The 12,941-nt window shown below is 49.4% G+C and overlaps 1 protein-coding gene across 1 annotated transcript in view; it reads left to right on the top strand.

Annotated features, from left to right (window-relative positions):
- DMBX1 (diencephalon/mesencephalon homeobox 1) overlaps positions 1-12,941 on the top strand; it is a 56,464-nt gene that overhangs the window by 22,657 nt on the left and 20,866 nt on the right. The window lies entirely within an intron of this gene.

Genomic DNA, 12,941 nt, shown 5'->3' with positions numbered 1-12,941 from the left:
ATATAAAAAATAATGTTTTAAAATGTTTATTTTTATTTTTTATGATAGAATATAGTATTGTCGTCAGTATGACATACGTATAGCAAGTTTGCAGTCGATACCACATTGGGAAGTGGGTTACAATTTAGTTACAAGATTTGAGGATACGACGACGACGACAACAGACAGTGAGTTTAACACGTAGGCTTTCGCGACCAATATTATTCATAATAAAGGTTTTTGGGTTAGATCGCGTTTATTTATAAATGTGTCGTAACCCTCCACCACCCGACACGGCCAATCAGCAAAAAAAAGTGTCACGTTGACAAAAGACAAATAATTCACTACTTCAGCCCACCGGTGTGTTGATCGCAAAGCAATACTACTGAAAGCGACCAGATTGTTAAAACAATAAAAATTCCATATATCTCAGGAGTAACTGACAAATTAGCCCGCGTTTTGCAAAAGTAAAACATTACAGTAAGATTTGGTACAGTACACAAAATTCAAAAAATAGTATCTTGCACTAAAGACGCATTACCTAAACTATCAACAGAAGGTGTATATCGGATTAATTGTTCATGTGGCAGCTGCTACATTGGGCAGACGGGACGTAACATCAGTGTAAGACTAAAAGAACATCAGAGAAATATTAAATTATCTCAAACACAACTGTCGGCAGTGGCAGAACATGCTTGTCAACAAGGACACTCAATTGATTTTGACAATGTTGCAGTGGTGTGTAAAACTAATTATTACTGGCAAAGACTAATTAGAGAATCCATTGAAATTGAGAGGAACAAGAATAACTTTAATCGCTCTGACAGTTACCGGCTTAGTGCGGCCTGGAAGCGTATTATTAAATAATACACATTACATTTTGATTTAAAGAATTACTAATCTACAACTCATTACTAATCATAACCAATGACTGATTACTAATCGATTATATAATTACATTACCCCCCCTCCGCCTCTAATCACTGCACCTGATGAGTTAAGTGATGACGTCACCCTGCTGCTCTATATAAAACCGGGAGCAAGCGAGGGCTTTACCATTCTGGCGAATTGCCCGATGATGCTGGAAGTATTTACCAGCGAAACGTCGTACTCAGACTGTAAATGTGGATTAACTCTTCAACACACCGGTGGGCTGAAGTAGTGAATTATTTGTCTTTTGTCAACGTGACACTTTTTTGCTGATTGGCCGTGTCGGGTGGTGGAGGGTTACGACACATTTATAAATAAACGCGATCTAACCCAAAAACCTATATTATGAAGACAGTGAGTTAATAAAAAGTGTGTAATGAACATTCATCCACTCACACGGGCGGGAATTCCTCAGCGTGCGACTGCGTTCACGAGAGCCTCTGGGTCCTGATCGTGAAGGCGACTCGAGACGCCAAACGTACAACAGCAGCTAGAGGCGCAGCCCTGCAATTGCTCACTCACGCCACTGCTGGCGGAAAGGCCTGCAATGGCTCGGAAGGGCTTGAGAGTCTGGGTTTGAACAGGGGTATGGAGTCGACATCATTGATGCGGGGAGCACAGGAGGACGAGTTTGCCTGTTTGAATGTTCTCCCCGCCCCTCTTCAACGGAATGGCCAATCATCTCAGGGCAGGATCCCCTTCGAAATGAGTCTTGATAGTCAGTGAAAAACGAGGGCTTTGCTGAATATTTAATTGATTGCATAAGCGGGCCCTGGGTGACTGTTCACCCTGCACATCGGGTCTCTGCTCTAATCATCTCACACGCTCCATCTCGTCGGGATCTCGAAGCACAAAGACAAAGATCCTCCCCGTGTAGCCTTAACAGACTGTTGGGGCAAGTGCTGTTAGCGAACACCTATGAAGGTCGACACGGCACACGAGGGGGGGGCGGGGGCAGCACCACGCCCGGCCGCATTCTTCTCCCCAGTGGCGATGTTTACTACACACCACACCGGGTTCTCATTTAAGGCTGAGTCGACCTAGGGGAGGCCCAGGACCGGTTCAGATATTCGCCATCACCGGTGTTGGCCGTGAGCGGGAATCGAACTCGGGTCGCCATGTTCGTAGCGCAGCGCGCTCACCGCTACACCACTGCTCACCCCCCACATACAATCTATACACACAACACACACATGCGTACCGAAAGAGAATACTCCGTCAGATATTCGGAAGGTTAAAACTAAAAACGGCTCTCGCTGTCAGCCGGAAAAATTGACATTCATCTTATTTTCCGCCAATAAATCGGAGAAAGTGACATCTTCTGCCGAGACCGCGAGTACGTCTTGACCGAAGCTTACAGCGTGTAATCTGTTCACGCAAGCGGCGACACGCGGCGATTAGACGGAGTGAGCTGTGGCGTTGGTTACGTTGTGCTGTATATAGCATCGCTGCTGTTAGGGCGATTAGCGGCGTCATCATCATCATTAGAGTATGGTTATTATTATGACCATTCCGGGGTCATCGTGGTCACATCGCTCGCCTCGCACTAGCAAGGGTCATGGGTTCAAATCCCAGGCGGTAATCAGTGGACTTAGCCCGTCATCATCACATCATCATCACCAGCGCCATAATTATTATCACTAACACCATAATTACCATCATCATCCTCACGAGCATCATCATTAGCATCCGCATTTTCACGATCACCATCATTACCATCATCTTCACTAGCACCATCATTACCATCACCATCATCACGAGCATCTCCATCATCAGCAGCATCATATCTACCATCATGGTTATCACCATCCTCATCACCATAATAATCATTATCAACAGCATCATCATCATCAGCAACGAATTCACCATCGTGAGAGTCAGCATCATCAGCAGCAAAGGCAATATGACCTTCACCGTCAAGATCATCAGCAGCAGCAGAAGAGGAATCGTCATCGGCAGCAGAAGTTTCCTGATCGCTATCATCATAATCACCTTTCCATCAAAGTCGCTAAAACGAATGCTGTTTTACCAATTTATGAAAAGTTACGAAATGGAGGGTCGTAATGTACACATAATTGTCCGGCCCTGCGAATGTGGAATTTCCGTCCGTGGCTCAGAGCCGTCATTGGAGATGAGCGCACTTGTGATGTGATGTCTGTGCTGCACTTTCATGCACACGCACCGTGTGTGTACACGTGTTTGTGTACACGTGTGGTTGTTAATCTTGTTATATACACGTGTGTGTGTGTATACACACACACACGTGTATATAATATACTGCAGTTCTCGCTAAGCGCACTTGCCAAAACGGTCTGTTTTACAGTATTGTTACATGCGTCTTCATATATGATCATATATGCGTGTTCATGTGTTACAGTGATGGCATGCAGATGTCATAGACTAAGTAATAACAATAATGATGTTCAGGCCTTTATCATTCCGCTGCTAGATGAAGGCCTTCCCACGCCGTGACGGACATGGGGGGGGGGGGCTGTTTGACCATATTTCACCACGCTGGCTAATGCGGGTTGGTGAAGGTGGGGGCAGGGGCGCGGGACGCCCCAAAACGTTTCGGATATCACTCGTCACTGATGTTCGCCGTGGGCCCGAAGTCGAACGCATTTTGTCTGAACCGTAGCGCAGTGGGATAACCACTACGCCACCGCTCCACCGCACGTGCATGTTTTACGTGGGGAGCGGTGGCGTAGCGGTTAGCGCTACGCTGCGCTATGGACACGGCGACTCGAGTTCTCATTGCCGCTCACGCCCACCAACACCACCAGTGACGATTACTGGGCCTCCCCTAGGTATATTCAGCCTAAAATGAGTACCTGGTGTGGTATGCAAACATCGCCACTGGGGAGACAAAGGCGGCCGGGCGTGGTGCTGGCCACCCAACCCCCTCGTGTGCCGTGGCGGCCTTTATAGGTACTCGCTAACAGCACTTGCCCCGACAGTCTGTTAAGGCTACACGGGGGGTCTTTGTTTTTGTACTCGTACCTGGTAAGCGGTCTTACGATTTCAGATGATTTGGTGATGCCGCTGCTGTTGCTGCGTTGGCAGTGGTGCATGAGCACAGCCTACAAGAAAACAACTCAACACAATCGTCAATAATGACTCCGTGTGTGTGTGCGTGTGTGGCCTTAAAATGAAAAAAATAATCGGCAACGTTTCGGGCAATGGTCCTTCTTCATAAGACATGCAATGTTACGTGCGCTGATGATGACTTTATTGAGGGCGATATTGGCACGTAAAATAAAGATTGATTGGTATAATGTTGCGTGCTATGAAGAAGGGCCATTTGCTTGAAACGTCGCCTATTATATATTTTATTGTTATTATTTTTTCTATCTACGTGACTTTACCGAAAGACCCAAAGAATATAAATTCCTGCAGTCACGAAAGCTTTAAGTCAAGATTTATTATTTGTGTTTTCCCCTTTTAAGGCCGCAGTGGTTATTGATGAATGTGTTGCGTTTATGGTCGTTGTTGTTGTTAATGCTACGACTTTCAGTGGGCTTTAGCGTCCTACTCGTAACCCCGCGTGTGAGTGATGATCCGGAGACTCGCAGCGACTGCTGCAGGCTGTGACCCTGCCCCATGAGTGGATCCAATCAACGTCCTCCACCATCACCAAAGCAGGCCAGCAGATGTTTTGAAACCTCAAATTGGAACGTTTCACGATACGGACTCGGCTATATTTGATTCACGTGTCAACTCACCCTCTGGTCGGTACGCGTATATTGTGTGCGTGCATACGATTGTGTATGCGTTCATTTGGTACCGTATTGGAAACGGGATGTTACATCCTTAAAAACAAAAAAATCAATCCACTGCTGGATGAAAGAGAGAGCGCGTTGGGAGTGGATGGGTGGCCGGGAGGCTGTGTACAAAGGGCGGTTCAGATTTTACTCGCCACTGATCAGAACCAGAATATATATATTTTTTTCTGGAGGAAGTTCCTTTTCACGGATGCTAGTCGTGGCCGAGAATCGGCAGCTCCCCTCCTGCAGTCGGCTAAATGTATGAACGTATTGATTTAACGGTTCTCAGTCCCCCGCGACTCGATTAATTATCGCGATGCAGAGGCGCAATTTCATTCAATGTTCGAATTAATTTAGTTTTTTTTTTACTGCACTGTGCATGTAGCGGCCTCTAGCGGCTACAGGATTCAAGCGAACCCCTCAAGGCATCAAACCGACGAATGCAAAGCACCGCGATGTAAACCCGAGTTTGGTCTGAGAATCGATCTTTAATCGAGTCATCCTCCTGACACTCTCGGCTGTTTGCATCCACGTGAAGCTGCAGCCAGGGGTTAACAAAACAAAAAAATTCCCCATTCCCATGGCGCGGAGCGGTGGCGCAGTGGTTGTCGCCACTGCGCTTTGAAACCGGCGAGACTATCATCAGCGGCGCCTGACATCAGAGGTGGTTCTGCGCCTACAGCCGCCTTCTACAACCCGCGTTGACCAGCGTGGTGAAGTATTGCCGCGCAATCCTCACGACCGACTTGATGCTGCGAAGACCCTCATCCCGCACCTCCGATTAGTACGGTTGGCTATGTACGGAAGAGGTTAAATAATTATCATGATGATTATCACTATTAATATTATTTCAACATGCCCGTGATTAACATGATTGTGTTGAAATTCTTTCGCACCGTACGTAGCCGTGCTAATATAATTATAATGATGATCATCATCATCATCATGATCATCACCGTCGTAATTATGATCATCATCGCAATCATCGTGGGCTGCAGGACCGCGTGACGAGGCGGCAGCGGGCAGTGAAACAAGAAGCGACACCTCCGGTCGACACCGCGACTGGAGGTGTTCGGCACATCCGCGTGCCACCGCATTGTGCGCTCAGCCCCATCCTTCCCCCGCACCTCCGATGAGCACGGTTGGCTACGTACGGTGCGAAAGAAGTTCAGCGAATGAACGCCACCGCCCGCTCGAACCGACCACCGACAAACGGACGCGGCGGATCGGAAGTGCCGGAGGCGTTGAACCGACCGCTCTTTAAAGTAACCTCATTTTTACTACGTTCTGAGAGTCGGTCCCACGCTCATCCTCTGACATGCTAACGTGGACAAGCCTCGCATTGGCCGTGCTCCTCCCCCCCAAAAAAACCTTGTGGCTTGTCTATGCGACGTTATCCTAGCACATCGAGGGGAGTGTATCACGCATTCAATCTACATTGTTGTTGTTGTTGTTCTACTACACTGCTATGCGCCTCACGTCTCTGCTGCCCGCCTTCAGCTAGCCGCACTCACCAGTGTGGATCATCAATCATCGCCCCCTCCCCCACCGGCGATACGGCGTAGGGGAGGCCTTCATCCAGCAGTGGATTGACAGGGGCGGGGGGGGCGTGAACGATTATTGGTATGAATTATTAATGCCTTGACTGCATAGATCCAGTGGCTGTGTAGGGCACACATTGTTGATGAGCTCCCAGAGACAGAGTCTGGGAACCGTCTATGGGCATTGTGGGACCGTGACGACGTCTATGCGACGTTAGACTAACAAAAAAGAACCCTGTTTTTATTTTACCCACTGAGCTATGTAGCTCTTTTGCAGAAACGACCTGGCCACAAATGATAGCTCAACGAAGTGGCTCATCAAGTGCAAATTTATAGCAGCCAAATACTCGAAACGCGTGATGTTGATTTTTAATTTGAAGCGAAAAAACGTGGGACTCGGGAAAAAAATCTTTACAACCACGGGGGAGAGAGAAACCCCAAACTCCCAAATATACAGCGGTCGATCAGGAGTCGGGATCGAACCCAGGTCCTCCTGCATACCAGGCGAGGTAGTTAACATCTCGCCACCGCGGTGCCCTTATCCTAACTACATCGAGTGGCGTGTTATTACGCATTTAAGGCTGAGTCGACATTGAAGTTGCACGGTGTTTTTTGGGGGGGGGGGAAGTATCGCAGTGCAACGTCGCCACATCCGCTCTGACCTATTAACCACTCGCGCCCAGCGCGTTGTGTGATTGATAAGTATCTCGAGACGTTCGCATACCCCCCCCCCCCTTTATTTTACATATCCACGTATACATCGGTCCATTTGGAATTCGGATATTCGACGTTGCACAATAAATACAGGTTACGATAAATATAAGCAGACAATACGAACTAGGACTTGTATTTCAAGGACAGGGTCCTTGCCTAAAACGTCTGGCAGTTCACCAGCATTGGGTTCAAGGAATCGTGACTGGCGACGAGACGCTATGTGTAGAAACCTGTCCAGAGGTTTTGCTTGTGCTGAATCAATGCTGCTGTAATTCTGCACTCCCGGAATGCCGTAGGGCTGATGGAATGTGTAAAAAAATACAACTTGTATATTTTACGTGGAAAGACGGACACGGAAAGAAGACGTCTTGTCTGCTCACCCATCGAGGAAGGATATCTCACTATTAAATCTGCTCTATACTATCTTTAAATATACAACATCATCTTTGTAATATTTACACACAGACACGTGTGTGTGTGTGTATCGCGGTTGGCGCGCTGCGCTCCGAATCCGGCGACCCGGGTTCGATTATGGGCCTCCCCTAGGTCGACTCAGCCTCAAATGAGTACCTGGTGGGGTGTGTCAGCATCGCTACTAGGGAGACAAAGGCGGTCGGGCGTGGTGCTGGCCACCCGGCCCCTCGTGTACCGTGCCGGCCTTCGTAGGTGCTCGCCAACAGCACTTGCCCCAACAGTCTGCTAAAGGCTATACGGGAGACCTTTGTCTTTGTTTGTATGTACACGCGTATATAGACATCACATCTATTGGTGGACGAGTGCCTCCCCCACGCCGTGCGGGTTTGTTTCACCATAGCTTCGCCACGACGGCTCAGTGCGGCTGAATGAAGGAATGGGCGCATCGTTTACGTGGGAACCAAATGAAGTCCTGGGCAGTGTAACAATGGATATTGCTGCATTGCCCGCAACGTCTTGGCGCAGCCGATAGCACCTGTGCTGTGGCTCGATCCTGCTGAGCCGTCCGAGGGGCCTTGCGCATTCTGGTCGATTTGATGAGATGGAATATGTGGATAATAGGATTGGATCGGATGTCACTCGCCACTGATTGTTAGCGGTGACGGAAAGTCGAACGCAGGTCGCCGGGGTTCACGGCGCAGCGGGCGCTAACCGCTGCGCCACCGCTCCGTACGCATCTCACCCTCTTAACAACATCTCTTGCCTCCCTCTTCTCGTCATGTTTAGTTTTGCTCTCTCCGCCTCCTTCTCCCCACCCCACCCCGCCTCTCCCCTCTCTCCTCTCTCTCTCTCCCCGCGTCGCGTCTCCCTGATTGACACTCAATTATGGATTTAGCAAAGCGGACGGGAGAGTGTTAGGGTCAGGGGGAGAGCTATTAACAGAGTCACCATCACGGACATTAATGACGATTAGACCGGGGGGGTAGAAGTGACAGGCGCTCAATACACGACGGGGAGAGCGAGGAGAGAGAAGGTGAGCGGGGAGAGAGGCGGAGAGATTGGGGAGAGAGCAGGGGGGGGGGGGGGAGATAGAGAGAAGGTGGAGATGGTAAATAGCGAAAAGAGAGTGGGGGAGAGGGGAGTGATGTGGGGGGAGTGAGAGGGATAGAGTGAGGGAGTTGGGGAGTGATCGGGGGGTAGAATCAGAATCAGTATTTATCCTGGAGGAATCCGATGAGCTATTAAGCTCTTTTTCACAGACGTTCACAATGAGGAGAGTGGGAAGGGAGACGGTGGAGAAGGGGGAGAGAGAGGAGAGAGAGAGAGTGGGGAGATGGGGAGAGAGGGGGGCGATGTGGCGACATGCTCATGAACATGTCGTAGCAGTCGTGAGCGACCGCCACGCATCCCAGGCTGCCATCATTGGGGTTGTGCTGCTTAGTGGGCAGTGCAGGGTCAGTGCGGGTCACGCCGGTGTTGGACTGCACTCCCACACACGGCTACGCTCCCCCTCCACCCAACCGCATACATCACCAACCCGCCGTGGCCAGCAGAGCGGGGCGACTGAAGGCCGCTCACAGTAATCCGCACCGTGACCCGTACGGCGTGGGAAGGCCCTCGTCATCCAGCAGTGGATGATGCGCTGCTGTGTGTGTGTCCGTGCGTTGTCTTTGACCGTGATGGAGCGGTGTTGTAGCGGTTAGCGCCCTGCGCTACGAACCCGGTGACCCGGGTTCGATTCCCGCTCACGGCCGCCAACACCACCGGTGACGATTGTCCGAACCGGTCTTGGGCCTCCCCTAGGTCGACTCGGCCTCAAATGAGTACCTGGTGTGGAGTGTAATCATCGTTGGGGAGACAAAGGCGGTCGAGCGTGGTGCTGCCCACCTACCACCCTCTCGTGTGCCGTGGCGGCCTTCATTGGTGCTTGCTAACAGCACTTTCCACAAGAGTCTGATCAGGCTATAAGGGGGGTCTTTGGTGGGGGGGGGGGGGTATACGTGCATATGTATAGCCCACTCTATGCATGTAAAACTATGTACCCAGTAAACATTGGTTCAACGTTGGCATGCGGTTGGAATCGTTGCACCAACGTTTGGCCAACGTGGGCCCCGACATTCCATGTGTACTGGTTAAATGTTTGTATACAGCGCTGCGCTACGAACCCGTCGACCCGAGTTCAATTCCCGCTTGACAGTCAACACCAATGACGTTTACCTGAACCGGTCCGGGGCCTCCCCTAGGTTGACTCAGCCTCATATGAGTACCTGGGGTGGTGCTGGCCACCCACCTCCTCGTGTACCGTGACGGCCTTCATAGCGCCTCGCTTGCCCCAAAAGTCTGTTAAGGCTATACGGGGGATCTTTGTCTTGTTAACAGTATATGGTAAAACGGACAGTTCAGGACCAGATTAGATATCACTCGCCACTGATGTTAACCGTGATCCGGAATCAAACTCAGGAAATTACTGCGCACCACTCCCCACATTAGAGAGATGCAATGGTGCAGTATTTTAAAACGTTACAGAGATTATTTTATGCAGAGTCGCACAGCATGGTAATGAATCAATGAGACCCCAAACCGTGGGGGTTATTCGACCTTACTTCACCATACTGGTCAGTGCGAAGCCTACAGTATATACACACACACGCACAATGGGGGGTTATATCGCGTCAATATAAATGTCTGGTTAAATCCGACAACACTCGTCACAGCCTATTTTAGTGTAGGTTTGTCACCTAAACAAACACATGGAAATCCGTCACCAGTACAGCACACCGATGCGTTGGAGGGTAAACCCACGACATTTTGGAGGTTTACACAAATGGGATTCTCTGCACTGCTGCCCTCTGCTGCCTATAGGACACCGGGACACATCACGATGGTCAAGCTGTCCAGGCTCAGACCTGCGCGTCTTCCGAGGTCTGAGATGGTCTAAGGCTAAACGTACAGTAGTAGTAATATGCGTACCATCATATTACTGTACATACATCTGTCACATTCTACAATATGGGATATATGATGTAACTACATACTACATTTATCTTCCAATGTATTTCGATGCAATATTTAACATGCCAACGAATTGGCACGTTTTGTTTACGTAACAAACCATATACATTGGCTGTGTCGGGTGGTGGCGGGTTTAACGACACATTTATATTTACGCGATCTGACAAAAACCCCCCCTCTATTTTGGATTAAAAAAAAACACATTACAAATCTCTACCGAACTACGATGTATCTATACTCTGCAGGCACTTTGAATTACCTCCAATGTATTCATAGTCATCTACGTCTGTAGTGTAGCTGCACATCTTTATAACACACAGTCCCCACACTCCCTACACCGTGTCTCTCTATCAGTACGTGCGTGTATATCATCTTTACATAATATCTCTAACGTCGCTATAACATCTTCATTACACCCATCTCGAGATCATTAATATCCATCGATAGCATTCGAATAACACCTCTCTATATAAGGCGCCTCGTTCTCTCTGGTGGAGCGGTGGCGCATTGGTTAGCGCACTCTGCTACGTCCACCCGAGTTCGACTCCCGGCCACGGCTAACATAACATCAATGGCGAGTGACATCTCAACCGAGCCTGGGTCTGATCACCTTCAACCTACCCGCACTAACCGGTGTGGTGAAGTAGGGTCACTGCGTAGTGGTGGGGGGGGGGGGGGGCTCATCCAGCAGTGGATTGACAAAGGGGCTGTACATAAGCGCTCTCCTCCACACCCCTCCCCCGTCTCCCCGGCTCTCTCCCCTCCCTCTCCCCTCCCGCTCTCCCCGATCCCTCTCCTCCCATCCATCTCCCTGTAAGAGCCCGAGGCGGCTTGTTTGACAGCGAGGTGATGAGAGCGGAGGGACGCAACGAACGGGCATTTAGCTCTCCCAACACACACACACTCTCGCACACACACACACACTCTCACATACACACTCACACACACTCGCACACACAGTCTCACACTCGCACACACACACAGTCTCACACACTCTCACATACACACTCACAGTCTCACACTCTCACATACACACTCACACAGTCTCACACATGCACACTCTCACGTACACTCACACATTCACAATACGCTCTCACACAGTATCACACATACATACACACATACACACACTCATATACACACAGTCTCACATAAAGATCCCCCGTATAGCCTTAACAGACTGTAGGGACAAGTGCTGTTAGCGAGCACCTATAAAGGCCGGCACGGCACACGAGGGGGTGGGTGGCCAACAACACGCCCGGCCGCCTTTGTCTCCCTAGTGGCAATGTTTACACAGCGCACCCGGTACTCATTTGAGGCTGAGTCGACTTAGGGAATGCCCAGGACCGGTTCAGATAATCGCCACCGGTGTTGGCCGTGAGCGGGCACCCGGGTGGCCAGGTTCGTAGCGCAGCGCGCTAACCGCTACACTCACCCACACACACTCAACTACATACACACATATTGACTTTCGTGACTGCAGGAATTGATATTCTTTGGGTCTTTCGGTAAAGTCACGTGACTTAATATACACACATACACGATGCTGACATTGGCTAAGGTACCTTGAGGAGTCCTAGAATTCAGTGTCATCCAAGGCTCACATGATTCTTTAGAGTTCATTTTGCCAATGCCCAATACTCAGCCAGAATGCAGATCGGCATAGCCAAGGTGTGCGTGTTTCTCTAACATCTCTCCAGGGTGTCTCACAATGGCCGTGGCAGCGACGCCGTGCCAGCACCAGTGAGGTTGCCATGTCCTCCAAGCACCAAACCGTGACGTGTTGCTTAGTCAGCCTAAGGTCTATCAACACTGCAGTATCCTGTGATACATTTCAACACAATGCCACCAGACCTCGATACAGATCAATTCCTGCCACGCGAATATCGATTGCCATTTTTTTCCGGACTGTCTCGGTCAAACCTGGATAGGTGGAAAACAAAAACGCACCGCTGATGATCTGGGTTCGAATCCGGATGTTTATCCTCAATGACTAAATAAGTCATGGAGGCCTTTATGTGCTATGGAGACACGCCAATGCCCAGAACGTCTCCTGTTATTTCTACTTTCCTTTCCACGCAGTGCTGTTGACAAATGTGTTGAGTTGTTGTGTTACGTGTGCTTTGTGCTCCACTGCCAAGCAGCAAGCATTGCCAAATAATTCGTTTTAACTACTAAAGTATATATATTCTTGTTATATATTCTTGTTCACGTTCAACGTGACTTTACCGAAAGAACCAAGAATATGAATCACTGCAGTCACGAAAGCTTTAAATCAAAAAGACTAAAGTATAATTGTCTTGTGTCGTAAGACATCTCACCGATGATAACTGCACAAAACAAACTCCATCACGATCACCGTTATTAATAGTCACTGTTCATTCGGGCTTAGCTCTGATTGACTCTAATTCAAAACACGTGGGATGACTGGCATGTGGTGAATTGCGTGGCTGGCGTTGGGCGAGGCGGGCACGAGGCTCCGGTTGAAGCGGGGTCTGTGTGGCCTCATCTTCCGGGATCGGCCTCTGGCACGGCCACGATGCCGTGTCGCGCTGCTCCAATGGATTTTTTTAAATAAATGTCCGAC

Source organism: Petromyzon marinus, chromosome 1 (genome assembly GCF_048934315.1).
Source record: "Petromyzon marinus isolate PM22_M1 ecotype Great Lakes invasive population chromosome 1, UKy_Petmar_22M1.pri1.0, whole genome shotgun sequence".
NCBI lineage: Eukaryota > Metazoa > Chordata > Hyperoartia > Petromyzontiformes > Petromyzontidae > Petromyzon > Petromyzon marinus.
The sequence above is the reverse complement of the archived record's forward strand: the minus strand, read 5'-3'. Positions and strand labels throughout refer to the sequence as shown.